At 44.1% G+C, this 20,314-nt stretch overlaps 1 protein-coding gene across 1 annotated transcript in view; it reads right to left on the minus strand.

Moving 5' to 3' along the window:
* Window positions 1–20,314, minus strand: part of LOC147726768 (baculoviral IAP repeat-containing protein 1-like) — a 1,009,320-nt gene that overhangs the window by 444,314 nt on the left and 544,692 nt on the right. The gene's annotated exons all lie outside the window — the stretch shown is intronic.

The raw sequence follows: 20,314 nt of genomic DNA on the forward strand, positions 1-20,314 counted from the left end.
TTTGTAATGTCCACTATAAGGTGGGCATATTTGCTTCTTCCGAGGTGGCGTACAGTGTGCTGTAGTATGTACAAAACACATGATTAATTTTGGTATTGACAATATCCCCCTGCAGCGCTTGCAGTGCCAATATTAGGCTTCTAGGAGACTCTGATCAGAGTAACCAGGCAAGGAGTCTACCCGCCTTGGTCCCTTCTGTATGTTGGTGGGCCGTTTATTCTCTATAATCCAGGGAGACCAATTTTGTGAGGGTGGATATATATAGTTGAGTTTTACCTGTACCAATTAAGCCACTATGATTTGGTCCATCAGGACTTGCAGTTCCAAAATGTGCATATCTTGCTCCAACTTCTGCAACTCCAGACAAAGTGTAAGTTTGGAGCCATTCACTGACTCAATGGCTTGACCACTCAGGACCACTTTAAAGGTGTTCCATTGGGAGTGTGGGTGGCAAGATGTCTGACCAGCAGCATTAGCAGGGAGCTTTCTTGCTGTGAAATTTATCCTGCCTCTCTGATGCAGCAGCATGCCCAGAAGTGAGCGCTGCTGCTCATAGATAATGACAAGGCTCCTCTGGAGCCCTTTGGGGACCACCATAAGTGCCAGGGTGCCTCTGACCAAGTTACGTCCCCGTAAATGAGACTGGAAAGACTGCAGGCCCTAATAGGGCAGGACACTGTGAAACCTGACCTCGGGCCATGTGACGCCGGCACTGCAGCCCAAAAGGCCAGCAGTCTGAATGCCGGCTAGGAAGGCACCACCTCGGATCCTGAGAGCCGCTGCTGGAGGAGGAAACCAATAGCATGTAGCAGACGATACCACTTTGCTTCGAGTGGTGGGTTGCCAGCCCTGGGTCTGCCCGTGGGTCTGCCCGGGCTGTGGTTCCTAAGATTACCCGCCTCAAAGGTTTGGGCTCTCTCTTTATAATATTAGTATGGATGGATATATATATTCACTGAAAAACCACAGGTTTCAGGGACATTATAGTTAGAAATTAGCATTTAAATAAACTTTAGAAATTCACTGAAAAAAACACAGGTTTCAGGGACGTTATAGTTAGTTGGACATGTCACTCATACAAAACCAGTGAAATTCAACCATTATAGTTAGTTCAGTTAACTATAACTCCTGCCCCCGCAATGCACTGCGGATGACTTCACATATTACATCACTCAAGACATGGTCAGTGACATCACTGATGACATCACAGATGACATCTCAAATTACATCACTGATGACATCATCCAGTGACTGTGTGTTCCTGTAAAGTTTAAATATGTTAAACTTTACCCAGACACGGCGGATACGCAGTTTAACTCCTGGCTCACTCACTCTCTGGACAACCTCCTCCCCAAAACCAGTACTGTGAAACAAACCAAAAGAGTAAATCCGGCTCAATGGTACACCCCTGAGCTTAACCTACTACGTAAGGACTGTAAAAGGACGGAACGCTCATGGAGGAAGGACAAATCCGCAGCCAAAAAAGACGCCTTCCGTACCTCCTTAAGAATTTATAAACTTGCGCTCTGTAACACCAAAATCCAATTCTATGACGAAAAAATAAAAAATTCCTCCTGTTCTGCCAGGGAAACCTTCACCATCCTACAAGAACTACTCAAAGTCCCGGAGCCAATGCCAGGGATTCTCCCAGATCCCAATGCCTCTGAGGACAAATGTCAAAAACTAGCAAAGTATTTTGACGAGAAAATCCAGAAAATTCTTGCCACTCTACCACCAGTCGATCACAGCCTCCCTGACGAGAGTTGCCTCAGATCTGACCCGGCCACTTCCCACCTTAACACACTTGGCCCTGTAACTATTGAAGAGGTTCTGTCCACGCTCGCCTCAATCAAAAGTGGCTCCCCCAGCGACCCGGTGCCCATCCGAATGCTTGAAAAAGTGGCTCCCACGATCGCCCCCCCCTCTTACTGACCTCATCAATTCATCATTACTTCAGGGTAAGGTCCCCCCCAGCTGGAAAGCGGCTGTGGTCAAGGCCCTCCTAAAAAAGCCTCTACTAGACCCCCTTGACTTGGCCAACTACAGGCCAATCTCCCTCCTCCCCAGCATCAGTAAAATCGCTGAAAAATTAGTAAACAAAAAGCTCTCCCAGTTTCTGGAGTCTAACAACCGGCTGAAAAGCTCGCAGACTGGATTTCGCCCGGGTCAGGGCATGGACACCGCCCTCCTGGCGGCAGTGGAGGAGGCCAGATACATTCTGGACGCAGGAGGATCAGTGGCAGTGATCCTCCTGGACCTCAGTGTGGCCTTTGACACTGTCAACCATCAGGTTCTTATCCAGCGACTCAGAGACAGCGGCGTGGAGGGCATTGCCTTTGCCTGGTTTGCCTCATTTCTAAACCACCGCTCCTTCCAGGTCTGGGAGAACGACATCCGCTCTCCAACAGTCCCCCTCCAATGTGGAGTACCGCAGGGCTCCTCACTAAGCCCGACATTATTCAATGTTTACATGCCCCCATTAGAGGAGGTTGTCACCCCGTTCGGTGTGAAAATCATCAGCTACGTGGATGACACCCAACTGGTGGTTTCTCTATCCCATCCCAACCAAGAACCAGTGAATCTGCACAGCTGCCTCTCCAAAATCCAGGGGTGGATGAACAACTCAGCGTTGAAACTTAACGGGTCCAAGACGGAAATCCTGCTTCTCGGACATAATGGACCCTCTCTTCCCCCCAACATCTGGCCCTCCTGTTTGGGTGAACCCCCCGCCCCCAAAGCTGAGATCAAGAGTCTGGGAATCTGAATCGAGAAAGATCTGTCCTTCAAAACCCAGGCTAAGAAAACCGCTGGGATTTGCTTCGGGCTCCTTAGATCAGTCTGGAAAATCCTGCCTTTGCTCCCTCCCATCTCCCGGAAACTGATCATCCAAGGCCTCATTCTTTCTAGGCTGGATTATAGCAATGCTATATATCTGGGAGCTCCCGAAGCCACCTTCAAAAAACTACAAAGGATTCAAAACGCCGCAGCCAGGCTTCTTACTAACATCCCGGCTAGATCCTCGGCCAAACCAGCCCTGAAGCTCCTTCACTGGTTGCCTGTAAGAGAAAGAGTCAAATTCAAGGCTCTCTGTCTGGCCCATAAACTCCTACAGGACAAAGGCCCCCCCATCCTCAAAAACCTTATCAGGCCCTACAAGGCCACACGGTCCCTCCGCTCTGATCACGAATACCTCATCACAGTTCCCAGAGTGAAAAGGGCGCGCACAGGCGGACGGCGCTTCTCCGTGAACACAGCCATCCTATGGAACTCTCTCCCCCGCAAACTAAGGTTGGAATCGGACTACCTCTGGTTTAGGAAACTACTCAAAACGTACCTCTTTCCCTGATCCTTATCCCCCTGCCCCCCTTTCTTTTCCCGGTACTCTACCCTCATGATTGGTTTGGATCCCAGCGCTGGGATGCCTCCGGGTTACTACGCGCTCTACAAAACCCAAATAATAATAATATTAATAATAATAATAATATATATAGGTCAGGCTGTATTGAAGAATGAGTGGGTGTATGCATGTCTCAATGGATAATTTAGTAGGTGTGTGACTGACTATGTGAGAGATTAAACTATCTTACTGAATGCATGGGTTAGTGACTACAGTATGTGAATACTAGTATCAGTCTGTCTGTTGGTGTGTAAGTGGCTGCATGGGTTGGTGAATAGCTGAATGAGTGTGTATATGGGTTATTGATTGGTTGTCTGAGTATCTGTCTGGGTGCCTCAGTGTTTGTGTGGGTGGGAGGTGTGTGACTCTGTGCATAGATGTGTGAGTGGGTGATTCACTGGGTGTATGGATTCAAGAGTGCATCTGTAAAGGGATGTATGGGTGGGTGAGTGTGTGTATATCGGTGTTGGTGAGTGAATGGATATCCCAGTGGTACATGTGTAAGTAACAGCATGTGTTAAAGGCAGTATATGTGAGTGTTGGAGTATATAAATGACCATATGTGAGAGTGAGTGATTGTGAGAGCGGCTGTATGGATGAGTATGTTGCTTCTATCAGTGATTTTATAAGAGCGTAAGTATGTGTTAGTATCTGTATGAGTAAGTGAGGTGGTGTGTGTATAACTGTATAGGTGAGTAAATGAAATGGGAGTGTGATTAATTAGTTCCATGACTAACTAGGTGTGTGAGTAACTCTATGGATGAGTAGCGGTGTGTGAGTGTCCATATAGGTGTATGAGTGCATATAATAGTCCTGTACTGATGAGTGACCGAAAGTATGGGTGATTGAGTGGTTGTGTGTGTAGACCTAAGAATCAGGGCGTGGGTATGTAGGTATTGGTGTTGCAGTGTCTATGGTTTTGAGAATAGCAGTCTGTAATTTAGAGTGGGTATATAAAAGGTTATATTAGGGTGTGAGAAGATGCGTCAGATTATCATGTGAGTGATGTCATGAGTGATGTCACTGACCATGTCATGAGTGATGTAATATGTGACTAACTATAACAGCCGAATTTCACTGGTTTTGTACGAGTGAAATGTCCAACTAAAAATAACGTCCCAGAAACCTGTGGTTTTTTCAATTAATTTCAAAGATTTTTAAATGCTAATTTTTAACTATGCCTACAGAGGTAGGACATGTGCAGAAAGTGGAAGAAGGGCGCAGAAAGAAGCAACAGAAATGCAGAAAGAGGCATCAAAAGTCCAGAAAGACGAAGAAAGGTGCTGAAAGAATCAAGAGATGTGTACAAAGAACAGACAGAGGAGCAGAAAGAGGCCTTCCTGCAAAGTCATCCTGTACCCCAAACTTTTTGCTGATGGGTACTGGTGGTAAATGACTCTCACTAACAAGACCTCAAGTCAGTGCTATGCTAAAAGACACTTAGAATACAGTGATAACACCTACATACACTAGGGAAAGCTAGGTGTTGGGGTACCCCTGTGAGTGTCATGACCTCCTCTGTAAGTCCCTAAAACATAATAGGGCAAGGGGATTAAAACTACCTCTACGTCAGAGGTGCAGAAAGACGCTTCTTTAAGTAGTAGTAACATTTGCAGAGTGGTGGAGAAAGGGTGCTGGGCCTCTGTCCGGTGCTGAAGAACTTTGCTGCTTAGGACCTACAAGAGGTACCAAGAGGGCTCCTTGGCCCCCAAAGTCCCTCAGGAGTAAATTGGACCTCATCCCCTATCCCGTAGTCTGCCTGGAGGCGCGTTTGCAGAATGTTGGAGAAAGGGGGGCATGTCCTCCTTAGACGTCTTAGCAATCCTACTGTGTGGACTTACTGCAGGTAACAAGAGGGGTAGTTGGCCCCCACCGATAACCTTGGGGGCCAATTACCCCTCCTATTACCTCCAGCAAGTCCCACACAGCAGGATTGCTAAGTTTTAAAACCAGGTAATGCCCCCTTTGCCCACCACTTTGCAAACGCACCTCCTGGCGCATTCTTCGTTGGGGTATTAAGTTCTCGTCATTCCTGAAGGTCCCTGGGGGTCTCTAGTGTTGCAGAGAGGTGGTCTGAGGCCATGCCCCCTTTCTACACCACTCTGCAAACGCCGCTCCTGGCGCACTGCTGCTCGGGGGGATGAAGTCCACTTGTGTCCCGAGGTCCTCAGGACACAATAGGACCTCATCGCCCCACCATCAGTGCGCCAAGAGGCGTGTTTACAGAGTAGTGTAAAAAGGGGCATGGCCTCGGACCACCTCTCTGCAGCGCAGCTCTGTGGCGCATACTGGAGGTACCTGGTGGGCTAGTTAGCCCCCAGGGACCCTCAGGAATGAAGGGGACTTAATACCTCACCTTAGAACACGCCAGGGGGCACGTTTGCAGAGTGCTGAAGGTAGGGGGTGGGGCCTTCGACCAGATGCCGGCTTTTATTTTATTTTATATTGTTAGAAGGGGGGCTGTGTGACCCCCCTTATTTTACCATATTTGGGTCCCTGGGGACCTCATCCCCCAGGGCCTGACCCGTTTTTATATTTTGATTTTTTTTTTAAACAGGGGGCCCCCCTCCCAAGGCCGATTTCGGCACCCGGGACCCCATCCCGTAGGGCATGGCCACATGTTTAATATTTTAACCCATTATTGGCCCCGAGGACCCCACCCCCAGGGCTGTGCCTCTATATATATATATATTTTATTTATTTATTTTTTAATCAGGGAGGATGGCTGTGTGGCCCTCCTTCCGTGCCACTTCTGGCCCCTGGGACCCCATATCCTGGGGCTGGTCCTTTGTGTTGGGGACAGTGGGGGGAGCCCCAATGCCCTCATGGTCCCGCCCTCCCTGCCTCCTGTGGGAGCCGGCATTGGTTTTGAGAAAGGAGAGCTGCTGACATGCAGCTACACTTGCTCAAAAGCAACCATCTGGTTTGCTTTGTTGAAGTGAGAGCAGGTTTCCCTGCTCTTGCTTCCACGAAGCAAAGCAGAGTTTGCTACAGAAAGGCGGGAGCTGGGCTCCGACCCTGTCATAGCAAACAGCAATTTCCCAGGGATGGGCACCCCGGTACATTGCAAGAGCCGGTCCTGGGGGATGGCGGTCCCCAGGGCCATCAAGGGCTCCAGGAGGGGGGCCGTGCAGCCCCCTCCCAACCTATTTAAAGCCCTGGGGAGGTGGTGGTCCTCGGGGCCCGGGGGTCCATACCAGACCCCTGAATTTGAATATAAAGTGCCCCGGGGAGGTGGTGGTCCCCAATAAGTGTAGGGGACCACCACACTGTCCATGTGAAAGATACAGTCTTTTCATTCTCCGTTACCACGCCTCCACCTCCAATTCAATGGTTGGGTAATACCGTACCTTCATTTTTCTGGTGCAATGCGGGCAGGTCAGGCTCTCACAACTAAACATCCACCACTTTGAACTCTGTAAGAGAGTCTTGACCTAAGCGTATGGGGGCAGAGCACTCCGCATAAATCCATCACAGACTCCTGAGTCTGACCATGTCATGAGTGATGTAATATGTGACGTCATCAGCAGTGCATTGCATGCGCGCAAGTTATAGTGAGTCCAACTAACTATAACGTGGGAATTTCAATGGTTTTATGTCAGTAAAATTTCCAGCTAACTATAACTGGTGTGAAACCTATGGTTTTTTCAGTGAATTTAATAGGTTTTTTAAATGCTAATTCCTAACTATAACTGGTGTGAAACCTACGTTTTTTTCGGTGAATTTCATAGGTTTTTTAAATGCTAATTCCTAACTATATATAGGGCCTCAACCTATGTATTTTTTAGTGTATTTCTAAGGTTATTTAATAGCTAATGTCTATACCTAAGAAAGGTAATTATTTTTAAAATAAATCCTATTTTGTATATTAATATAATACTTTTTTCTTTAAAGTATATTCATATATATATATATTATTTTTTTTTCACCCTGGAGCGCTCCCGGTGCGCTTACCGATGCGCTCACCGGTGAGCGCAATGTTACGGCGCGCCCCGGGGTGCGTACCGGGGAGCGTCCCGTTAGCGCTATTGCCGCGAACGAAAACAACATCGTGATGTATCGCGTAGCCACGTGATGCATCATATGACGCACGGCGTAACCGCACCCGGAAGCACCCGAGCGCATACAATTGGGCAACGTAAGCGCAGCCGAGCGCGCCCCGGGGAGCGTAGCGTAAGCGCGTGATGCGTCATATGACGCTCGGCGTAACTGCACCCGGAAGCACCCGAGCGCATACGATGGCACAATGTAAGCGCCGCCGAGCGCGCCCCTGGGCGCGCACCGGGGCGCGAAGCGTAAGCGCGTCGGGTCATGTGATCTGAAAATAACACTTTTTATTGGTTCAGATCAGTTTTGGTTTCCAAATGATGAAAGCCCGGATCATGTGACTTGAAAATAACACTTTTCATTGGTTCAGAACAGTTTTGTTTTCCAAATGATCAAAGCCCCCACCTTTTTTCCTCATTCTCAATTTGTTATTTGAGTGAGGAAGACCTGCTTTTTCTTACAGAGATGGCTACAGTCATATCAGCAGCTGGAGCATGTGCCCCACCACCACCACCACCATCAAAAAGACCACCAGAAGATCACATTGGTGGTCAAGAAGAAGAGCAGGAGGATGATGAAGAGGAGCAACAGACAAGGTAGTACCTGCCTGAAGATAATCCTCCATACAAACCAAAAGAGCACTTCATATGGGAGTTTTTCAAAATCCCAAGGGGATTCGAAAAAGTCAACGCTGCGAAGGTGACTTGTCTGATCTATAAAGCTGAGCTGTCCAAGGGGAACCCTAACAAAAAATATTCCTTTGGGAATCATACTATGATTCGGCACATGATGCGTTTGCACCCAAACAACTATTCTTTAGCAGAGCTAAGGGACCTCTGCAGTAAGCTACCGCAATCAACATCCAGAGCCTCAACATCAAAAGAACCCACTCCATCGGGTCCAGAGGCAAGGGAGACAGTCCCAAATATACAAACAAAGTTAAGGGATTACAAAATTGTTTGTATATATTGCAACAAAACAATTAGTTACGGTCAGCAAAGCATCACACTAATTAATGTTGCTATTGATAACCACAAATGCCAGAGGAAACCATAAATTTTCCTGATTTTTTTTGTGCTCCAGTTGAGCCATTTTCAATTCCCTATTTTTTGTTTCTCCCCAACGAAAATACAAAAAAAAATATATAACTGTTCAGAAAAGCCAAAAAAAGTAAAAAATGTTCATAAAAACAATGAAAAAAATATAAAACAACAAAAAGAAGAAAAAAACCAGTTCTTTTTAGAACTCCCTCAAATTTATAAAAAAATGCTAAAATTTTTTTTAAATCGGACATTTTTTTGCCCATGGTACGCTCCCCGGTACGCTCCCTGGTGCGCGTACCGGGCGCTCCACCCGCGTAAATCGAAAAAAAAAATATATATTTTTTGCCCCGTGGGCCCTTTTATGTACCCACATCAAACCTAGGGGGTCAGGGGGGGTCTACTATGCCCCCTTATGGTCTTTTTCCCCTTTGTTTTTGCCAGCTCTTGTGTCTCAATCCTACCGAGACACAAGATGGCGGCCGCTCCGGACTGTTTTGAATGTTTACAAACACCTGAGAGCCAATCAGCTTTCCGCGCGCAAACTCGCGTAGTGCGCCCGGTGCGCTCCCCGGTGCGCGTACCGGGGCGCGCTTATAGATATATATATTTTTTTTAACCTAAATTACTCAAAATTCACTGGAGCACATATCTTGAGACATAGCAAAGGCACATCGGGCTACCAGTCCCTACAATTTTGCCAAGATTGGTGGAAATCCATTCAGCCGTTCGGGCTAAAAGTGAGGCTGACCGCCCTATGGAAATTAACATGGGGAAAACACGTTTTGGGAACCCCTTTTATCTCGGCCCCCGCTTGATAAATCCCCCCCCAAACTTTCAGGGAAGGACCGGGGCGCCGCGAGGCAAATTTGAGGAAATTTTCAGGCGGATTCCTCAACCAGCGCCAAAGTTATTCACAATAGAATGTTGAGATTTTACATTGAAAATAATCCTAACTATAACTACCTACTGGCGACTGCCAGTAGGTTTTATATATATATATATATATATATATATATATATATAGGTAAATTTCTGCTTCCCAGGCTGAAACCACAGAAAATACGGACCTCCACACGACTTGCAGAGTGTTCACCGAAAAGGTTTATTTATCCATTCGCAGTTAAGTTAAGGCATGATGCGTTTCGGGCAGGAACTGCCCTTGATCACATGGCGGACATGCAGTAATGATCACTTTAGATAGGGCACACACTCATTTTTTCATGATGACACCACGTGCTCTAATGATGGACATAGAAAATAGACTTATAGTGTGGAGTGTTTACATGTGCACAAAAATGGATGACATTGCGAAAACGGCATTTTATAAACATAACAGCACGTTAAATATGCACATAAAATATTGCCAATTGTTCAAGTAACAAAGGAACATTTATAACCGCATGAATGCTTTTAAATTGTGCAAAACAAGCTAGCAGCATGAAAATGTTTAGATACTGCATCTAGAAACATATATACAGAAATTTTCTCCATGATGCAGATGCACTTAATAAATAACATATAAATATGTAAAAACGAATGCTTAAAACACCATATATATTAAAAAAGCCATTTGATATTGCTAGTATTGCATATGTGTATTCCTATATGCTAAAAATAAATGTGCAAAAGACAAAATGTATTGCCGCATTGGGGATTTTTATAGTTCTGGTGTTCTCAGATGAAAGTACCTGCTCAAGCTGCCTAGCTGAGATATTATGTTTGACCTTGCGTTGCTTGTTTATAAGAATCAATGTCATTTAAAGTGCTGGTGCTGAAATGGTTAGGCATGGATATTTGAACTGTCCTGATCCCAGGATAAAATCCTTACTTGAATAGTATAACCATTTAGTGCAAATTTGCAAATCAAGTCTAAAGTGCTGAGTGATAATAGTGCAACCAAATGAGGGGATTAAAAAAAGGGATGATGGAGAGAGATAAAATACAGGGTTTAAAAGAAGGAGCTCATAGACACATATAATGTGGTCATAAATTTACAAACATAGCTGTCATTGGATATTGGCCGGGAATGATTGCATGAACATGACCATGATTAAAGAAATGGATTATGTGGCAGGATGCCGTAAGTTTATCATAGAAAGGTGTGCATGTCCTCTCTATTGTTGAGGCCGTTAGGATGCTTGCTGTTGAGATTAAGGATGTATCTCGTCTCTAACTGCCTTAAAGCCTTGTCCCTGTCTCCTCCTCGCTTAAGTACCGGTGCCTGATCAATCACAAAATAAGTGAGACAATTAACGTCTTTGTTATGGCTTATTTTGAAATGTCTGGCTACCGGGTAAGCCGGGTCACAGTTAATGATGGCACGGATGTGCTGTAGGATACGCATATACACCAGATTTTTTGTACTGCCTACATACCTTAAGCCGCATGTACAAGTGAGAATGTATACAGCGTACTCAGTACGGCAATCATATTTGCCCCTAATGGACTGTTCTTTAGTTTTGAAGGGGGTCCTGTATGTGGCAGTGTTGGCTCCAAAGTTACAAGCCCTACAAGTTGCGCATTTGCGAAACCCATTACTTGTGGGCAGCCATGTTTGAATATTGGTGGGCCCAGATGGAGTCTCTTTAGATAAGAGATCAGCCATATTTTTGGATTTTCTGAATGTTACACTAGGATGATCCGGTAGCGTGGTTTTCAGAATAGGGTCAGTTAACACAATGGGCCAGTTTTTGTTCATGTTGTTACCTATTTTGCGTTCCTGCTTGCTATACGTGGTGATCAATCTAGGTGAATTGTTTTCATCTGCTGTGACATTATCTAACTGTGTGGTACTAGGTAACAAGGCAGATCTTGGTCTCTCGTTAGTTTTAGCCATGGCTTTGTTGAGGATGTCTTCACTGTACCCCCTGTGTCGCATACGTTCCAAACATGACTGGCTACAGGCATCGAATTGTTCCGAAGTGCTGCAAATGCGCTTAAGTCGTAACAATTCCCCGTAGGGTATGCTTGCTATTAAGTGACGTGGGTGCGCACTTGAGGCATGTAAGATTTCGTTACCAGCAGATGGTTTTCTGTATGCTGTGGTTGTCAGTTTCTCATCAATTATTTGGACCTGGACATCCAAAAATTCTAGCATAGTGGCACTTATGTGTGAAGTAAAATGTAAGTTAAATTCATTAATATTTAACAAATCAACAAAATCTTGTGCACTCTGCATGTCGCCCTTCCAAATAACAAAAACATCGTCTATATAACGAAGCCAAGACACCACATTATTCTCAAATATAGCTCTATGGTTGCTCATGAGGACCTGCTTTTCCCAGTACCCCACGTGTAACCCCGCGTAGCTCGGAGAAAAGCAGGCCCCCATGGCCACCCCTTGTTTCTGCCTGTACATGTTCTTTTCAAATGAAAAATAATTGTTATTCAAGCACCACGAGATGTGCGCCATGAGCATCTTGTTATGCATGGCATATTCAGCAGGACGTGTGTTCAGAAAATGTTCAACACCACGTAAGCCACATTCGTGTCGAATACTGGTATAAAGAGACTCTATGTCAAGAGTCAATAGAATCCATTCTTTAGACCAGATCATGTTACCAATATGCCGTAAAAAATCTCCAGTGTCTTTTAGGTGAGAGGGCATAGTTTTCACTAAGTCCTGCAAGTAGAAGTCAATGTAAGAGCCCACATTCTCGGTCATACTTCCTATCGCCGAAATTATAGGGCGTCCAGGGACTGGGATGGTGTTCTTATGAATCTTTGGTAACAAATATAGAAAAGGTAGCTTTGGATGAGTGTTAAACAAGAAATTAAATTCCTCATTAGATATCAAACCCTCATATTTCCATTTCAGTAGCTCTTTCTTAATGTTGTCCTTTGCTTTGTTATATTTGCTCCAAGTAGTTAGTTCATAACACTCACTGTTGTTGAGCTGTCTCTTGGCTTCTGTATCATATTGTTGCTTGGGCCACAGGACTACATTACCCCCTTTATCCGATTTTTTGACAATGATGGAGGCGTTGTTAGCTAGTTTGTCAATTAGTTTGTTGAATGCAACTTGTCGTTGATTTTGTGCAAATTTCCTGTTGCGGTCGATGGAACAATTTAGTTCTTTAATCTCCTCGACAATGCGGTCATGAAAGACGTCGATGGCGTCTCTCGGCATCAAGGGGATGAAGGTGGATTTGGGTTTGAAAGGACTTTCCCCGGCACCTTTTTGCAGCAAATTCAGTTCTTTTAATTTGGTTTGTGTAGGTGCTTGGGAACTCAGTTCATCTTCATTACTTAGGCCATGTAGTGCCCATAAAGCTGGTATTTCTCCGACCTGCACGCCAGAGGGGTTGGAGGTTCCTGGTTTATATTGTTTGTCTTCTCCTAGATTTTTTAGGGCATAGAATTTCCTAAGTTTTAGTTTTCTAATGAATAAAAACAGATCTACACGGGTAGAAGCGTAGTCAAAGTTGGTGTTAGGGCAGAAGTTTAGACCTAAGGAGAGCAACTGTTCCTCAGCTTTCGTGAGTGTTGTTGTGCTGAGGTTAACTACCGTGTTGTCATTCATTGTTTCTTTTTCCGCCAGTAGTTTTGCCTCTTTTTTGGCTTGCCTTTTGCGTTTTCTCCGGGCGGCTTTTCTGATGTTGTCCCGCCTTCGTCTGCTTGTTTTCTCTCTATCCTTGGTCTCAAGGTTTTCAAGCGGTCCTGCACTAAAAAATCCACTTCTTCCCCTAATCCCGGAATAGTGTTTGCAGGTTCCACACTGCTTGAACTTGAACCAGCTGAACTTATGCTAGACTCACTCGTGAGAGATATTGTGTCTAATTCAGGTGAGTCCCCAGCAGATGCCGGTTGCTTAGCTTCCAAAATATTCGGTTTAGTTACCAATGTCCCTTTCATTTTACGAATATTCTCATATTTTTTTGCAAAAGTGTAGATCTGTCCTCTTTCATAATCCTCCAAATCTCTGGCAAATTTGTGTACTTTTCTATTTTTTATTTTTTATTCATATTTTCTTAGCCGCTCTTTTATTTCACTCATTTTTGCCAAAATCCAGTCCTGGTTTTCAGCTTTACTCAGTTCGTGTTCCAATTCTTCAATTTCTTTGGTGAGAGTTAAACGATCTATATCAGCATACTTAATTAAAATCCTTATGAGATTCATTGATTGCTGTAAATTACTTTCCCCCCACTCGAGTAACATAGCTGGATTAGGGTGCTCAAAGCTGGAAGCTAGTAGTATGCGTAGACCACGAGGGACCCTGTTAACCTCCACATATTTGGTCAAGGATTTACTCTCCCACCATTTGGTTAGTTCAGATCGCATTTTTTTCTCCAGGTTTCTCAACAAAATGTTCGTGTCTTTATTTGCGTCTTCACTGTTTACATTCTGCGTGGTTTTGTTTGCATTTTTATTTTTATTCTTGGCTACGTTATCAAATAGCGCGTCTGCTTCCTGTTCTCTTTCCCGTACTGCGCTGCTTAACATTATGCCTTCTTGGTTGTGCTTAACTGCCGTAATTAATTGCCTGCACGTTTAAATGCAACTTGGCGTTTTCAAAGCAATGGAAACCTTCTCTGGATTACTGCAATCGTAGCCCCGTCTTGTGTATGCTTTTTGCGGATTACTCACCGGCGACGAGGTCAAGCCTTCCCGGGTCCTCCGACTCAAGCGTCGGCGTCCTCGATTACCGGTTTTCTCCCTCTCACAGCTCACAAGGGGTCCAGCCAGCCTGTGGATTTCCTTCCGGAGCAACAGTGATGTCGGGTTGAAGGCGGCTTCCAACAGTCGAGGCGGGGTCCGTAGAGGCGAAAGCAACCAGAAACTTCCGCATTGGATATAGGTAAATTTCTGCTTCCCAGGCTGAAACCACAGAAAATACGGACCACCACACGACTTGCAGAGTGTTCACCGAAAAGGTTTATTTATCCATTCGCTGTTAAGTTAAGGCATGACGCGTTTCGGGCAGGAACTGCCCTTGATCACATGGCGGACATGCAGTAATGATCACTTTAAATAGGGCACACACTCATTTTTTCATGATGACACCACGTGCTCTAATGATGGACATAGAAAATAGACTTATAGTGTGGAGTGTTTACATGTGCACAAAAATGGATGACATTGCGAAAACGGCATTTTATAAACATAGCACGTTAAATATGCACATAAAATATTGCCAATTGTTCAAGTAACAAAGGAACATTTATAACCGCATGAATGCGTTTAAATTGTGCAAAACAAGCTAGCAGCATGAAAATGTTTAGATACTGCATCTAGAAACATATATACAGAAATTTTCTCCATGATGCAGATGCACTTAATAAATAACATATAAATATGTAAAAACTAATGCTTAAAACACCATTGCCCACATGCATCAAGCATTTTTGGAATCGCAAACGGTGCGATTCCTTCAAATCCGCCGTTTGCGATTCCAAAAATGCTTTTTGGGATGCATCATTGCTTTTTGTCCAAAATCGTTAATTTTGCGATTTTGGAAAATGCGATTGCATTTGAGGAATCGCAATTTTGCGATTCCTTAAATGCAATGCATCATTTATTGAAAAAATTGCGATCTTGAAGATTGCAAGTGCAAATTACCACGAGGGGGAACCTCGTGGTAATTTGCGAAAAATGTTTAAAATGCTCAAATTTGCATTTTAAACACTTTCATGTTACAGACACACATGTCCTTAGGACATGTGTGTGTGAAACATCCATTTGAAAAAACATTTCAGGGGTGCAAGGGGGGGTCCTTTGGACCCCCCCCTGCACCCATGAAATGTATCAACATTTTGCGAATTCCAATTTGCGAATTCGCAATTCCCATTGATTCCTATGGGCCTTTTGGCCCATAGGAATCAATGGGAAATGCGAAATTGCACATTTGAATTTGCATAATATTTGCGATTCGGTAAAAATTGCGATTTTTACCGAATCGCAAATATTATCCTCTTTCAATGATGCATCCCGTTTTGCGATTCCATATTTGCGATTCGGTAAAAATCGCAAATTTGGCATCGCAAAACGGGAGTTTGATGCATGTGGGGGCACATATATTAAAAAAAGCCATTTGATATTGCTAGTATTGCATATGTGTATTCCTATATGCTAAAAATAAATGTGCAAAAGACAAAATGTATTGCCGCATTGGGGATTTTTATAGTTCTGGTGTTCTCAGATGAAAGTACCTGCTCAAGCTGCCTAGCTGAGATATTATGTTTGACCTTGCGTTGCTTGTTTATAAGAATCAATGTCATTTAAAGTGCTGGTGCTGAAATGGTTAGGCATGGATATTTGAACTGTCCTGATCCCAGGATAAAATCCTTACTTGAATAGTATAACCATTTAGTGCAAATTCGCAAATCAAGTCTAAAGTGCTGAGTGATAATAGTGCAACCAAATGAGGGGATTAAAAAAAGTGATGATGGAGAGAGATAAAATACAGGGTTTAAAAGGAGCTCATAGACACATATAATGTGGTCATAAATTTACAAACATAGCTGTCATTGGATATTGGCCGGGAATGATTGCATGAACATGACCATGATTAAAGAAATGGATTATGTGGCAGGATGCCGTAAGTTTGTCATAGAAAGGTGTGCATGTCCTCTCTATCGTTGAGGCCGTTAGGATGCTTGCTGTTGAGATTAAGGATGTATCTCGTCTCTAACTGCCTTAAAGCCTTGTCCCTGTCTCCTCCTCGCTTAAGTACCGGTGCCTGATCAATCACAAAATAAGTGAGACAATTAACGTCTTTGTTATGGCTTATTTTGAAATGTCTGGCTACCGGGTAAGCCGGGTCACAGTTAATGATGGCACGGATGTGCTGTAGGATACGCATATACACCGGATTTTTTGTACTGCCTACATACCTTAAGCCGCATGTACAAGTGAGAATGTATACAGCGTACTCAGTACGGCAATCATATTTGCCCCTAATGGACTGTTCTTTAGTTTTGAAGGGGGTCCTGTATGTGGCAGTGTTGGCTCCAAAGTTACAAGCCCTACAAGTTGCGCATTTGCGAAACCCATTACTTGTGGGCAGCCATGTTTGAATATTGGTGGGCCCAGATGGAGTCTCTTTAGATAAGAGATCAGCCATATTTTTGGATTTTCTGATTTTCTGATATATATATACATATATATATATATATATATATATATATATATATATATATATATATATATATATATATATATATATATATATATATATATATATATATATATATATATATATATATATATATATATATATATATTTTTTTTTTTTTTTTTTTTGCAAGGCTTGCAAATTCAGCAAGAAGAGAACCAAATATGAAGGGAGGATGAATGACCCAAGGCCAATGAGAGAAATTAAGAAATTTCTGAACTGCAATTCAGAATTTGTAGTTTATTGCCTGGTTTGCCCATGTTCGAAAAGATATATTGGCAGCACCATCAACCAAGCCAAAAAACGTATCCTGGAACATATGCGTGACATCGCCAATAAGGATAAGAACTACCCGGTGGCACGCCATTTCGAGACCCACCATGACAGTAACAGGGATCTGTTATCCTTCTATCTTATAGACCAACTTGATAGAAAGGAACGTGGTGGGGACAGGATAAGACTCCTTAGGGCAATGAAGTCCAGGTACATCATTGACCTCCAGAGCATGCAGCCGAAAGGGCTCAACAACGACGAGGAACTCTGGGTACACTTAGAATGCATCAAAACCTACTCCCAGATTGGTTCAGGAGGAATAAAACTGAATTGCAAGTAGAACAAGTAAGATCTGCAATCTGAAACATGTACGTACTCTTTGAGTCTGCAGCTCAAAATACTGGTACCAAGATCTTACAAATATGGATTCTCGCCCATACAGGGCTCCATAATATGTGTTGATAAAACAAGGCATACATACACATCGCCCACTTAGCCCATTCAGGGCTATATACAATGCATTAATACAGCACCTAAATAAACACTAAAATAATTTATACTCTTCTGGAAATGATCAGAATGAACTCATGCCAAGTGAGGTGGACAGAAAGACAAAGCTAAATATCTTCTGTATGTGTATAAATGAATGTTCGCTGATAATGTGCCTTAATAATCAACTCAGTGTTTTTATCATTTTTATCATTATATACACTTTTGCACGGGCACTTTTTCTAAAATGTCACTTTATACCCCTTGTTAACATGATGTTACAATGCTACAAACAAATTGTAATATTGCACGTTAAAATATGGCCGCCAAAACCACCAAGGCGAGCAGTAGTCCACTTTCTATGTTTCGGGAAGTGGTAGGGGATTTAATGACTGTGTACACAGAGAATGGCTGACACTGAAGAAGCCAAATCGGTGAAACGCGTATGTCAGGGGGGCAGGGGGGTCTGCCAATAAACCATTGTTGGGAAAAACAACAACTTGGAGTGCCGTCCTTTCTTGACCTTCGCAAAGACCACGGAGGTGTGTGCTGGCATTGAAACGCGTCTCACCAACGCGGGATTGAGCACCCGGGTAATGAGGAGGAGCGACGGCGGTGAAGGGAGCTGTGCGAGAAATTAATTTTGCCGTCGACCCGAGATACGGGGACTATCCAAGGATCATTTGGAGGCAGGACGAAGGGTGTGCTGCCGTCTTTACAAGAAGCGAGGGAAATCTGCACACGCTGAACCAACACCGGGACAGACGCGGCAACTGCTTGGGATACGAGCGGCGGCTGGGCAGGTCCGGCGGAGGGTAAGCGGTGCGTGAGCACCTACGTTTCTTGTTTTATTGCAACCGTTATTGGCAAACACGTATCTCTGACCCGCTAAATAGCAGGTTACCTGTGGCAGACCCCCCGCTAACTGCCTTACTGCCCCCATAGACTGAACACTTGAAACGCGGGAACAACGCGGAACTAACAGTGCCTTTAAAGTACCAGTTAACTGCAGCAACATGTCATCCACAGCAGAGAGAGAACGGGAGGCAGAAAGCATATTTAAAAGCGCTAATGCAATCACTGTCACCACCGCAGGGGTTATGAACCGCACAACATCTGCAACAAACTTACAGACACTGTTCTCACAATTGGAGAGAATGACGGAAAGGGAAATCCGGAAATGGTGGGAGGCAACTTCGCTCCAAAATTATGTTGACTGTAATCGGGTCCCAAGAGGTCTGAGAATTTTCAGCATTCCCTCTTATGAAAACCCAGACCCACAGTTATTGAAAGATTGGGCACTGTACACGGCTGAAAGCAGTAGGGGAATGCTACTAATGCTAATAAAATATGCCTGGAGTGACAGGGATAAAGCCCTCGCCGAAATCCAGAAACTGGAGGATCTAATCAGCAAGGACAAGGACATCAAGTCAGCTGAGGATTTGCGTAATATTATGCAGAAGAGACTCAAAGATTATGAAAATGGCATCAAAAAGAGAAAACAAACCAAATTCTTAAGAGATGAGCAGGATTATCTAACTGGCAGAATCCTAACCTTCGCCAAAAAATTTGACGCGACAAGGAAAAGACTGGCCCAGGGAGGACCAACACGCTCAGGGGCAATAACGTCAGAATCTGAGGCCTCCCAGTCAGAGGACGAATCTGCCAAAGGGAACAAACAAAGGAAGAAAACCAATGTGAATGAGAACGCAGTCCCCGAACCTTTTTTAGACGAATATCAAGTGATGCAGGAGACAAGGTATCGAGCACCATCGCAAGCATCACAAAAAACAACATCAAAGAAAGGAAAAGGAAAAGGAAAACAAGGCGCGGCAGGAGAGGACGCTCAAGCCGCACCACCAATGGTGACTCGGAGCAGGGGGAGGAGAGGGAGATGGCAATAGAAGAAGAACACACGATCATCAATCTCTCAGAGAGGACCCTAACAGCACATGAGGAGAGGGTCCTCAAAAAAGGACTCACATTTTGCCCTACTGCCAAATTCGATCCAGTTGAAACCAGGATCGATATCTTCAAGTTTGTCCGAAAACTTAAACTACAGAAAATCTTTGCAAATAAGAATCTCTCAGAAAACACAAAGAATACGGCGGTAACTCTAACATCAGAACCATGCCTAGTAAGCAATGATCTCCCAGCCCTCAGAGTGGCCCATGAACTCGCGATCGCAGAAGACATCCCAAGCTCGCTGGAGGTTCTAAGAAGGGAGGATATCACACAAATTAGAGATCCAAGTCATTGCAAACGCAAATCCAGATTTCTACCCCATGTAACACATGATGCCATAGATGTGTTCAATGACGCTATCCTACAGGACATGGAAAGAATGACAAGGAAAAGTCCGGAATTAACCAAGAAAACTTTCAACATTTCAAGATCAGAATGGGAAGCAATAAAATCCCTCAAAGAAGATACAACCATCGAAATAAAGTCTTCAGACAAAGGGGGCAACATTGTCATTTTCACCAAAGAACAGTACAAAAGAGAGGCATTGAGACAATTGAATGACTCTGACTGCTACAGAATCATGGACAAAAGGGACTTTGGGAAGTGTGTCACAGAATATCACAATTTACTTGGGGGTTGGAAGGAGGAGGGTATGCTAAATAAACAAGAACACGAGTATTTACTTTGTGAGCACCCAATCATTCCAACATTTTATCACCTTCCCAAGGTACACAAGGACATTCTCAACCCCCCAGGCAGACCAATTGTCTCTTCCATAGGAAATTTACTCGAAAATACGTCGAGATTTATAGATGGTTATCTATCCCCATTTGTAAAAGATCTCCCTTCCTATGTCAGAGACACTCAGGATTTTATAAGGCAGATTGATGGGATCGGGTGGGAGGATGACATGCTTCTCATCACCTTAGACGTCACAAGCCTATATACCTGTATTGAACATCAGAATGGGATCTCTGCCGTAAAATG

Source organism: Lissotriton vulgaris, chromosome 3_1 (assembly GCF_964263255.1).
Source record: "Lissotriton vulgaris chromosome 3_1, aLisVul1.2, whole genome shotgun sequence".
In the NCBI taxonomy this organism is placed as follows: Eukaryota; Metazoa; Chordata; class Amphibia; order Caudata; family Salamandridae; genus Lissotriton; species Lissotriton vulgaris.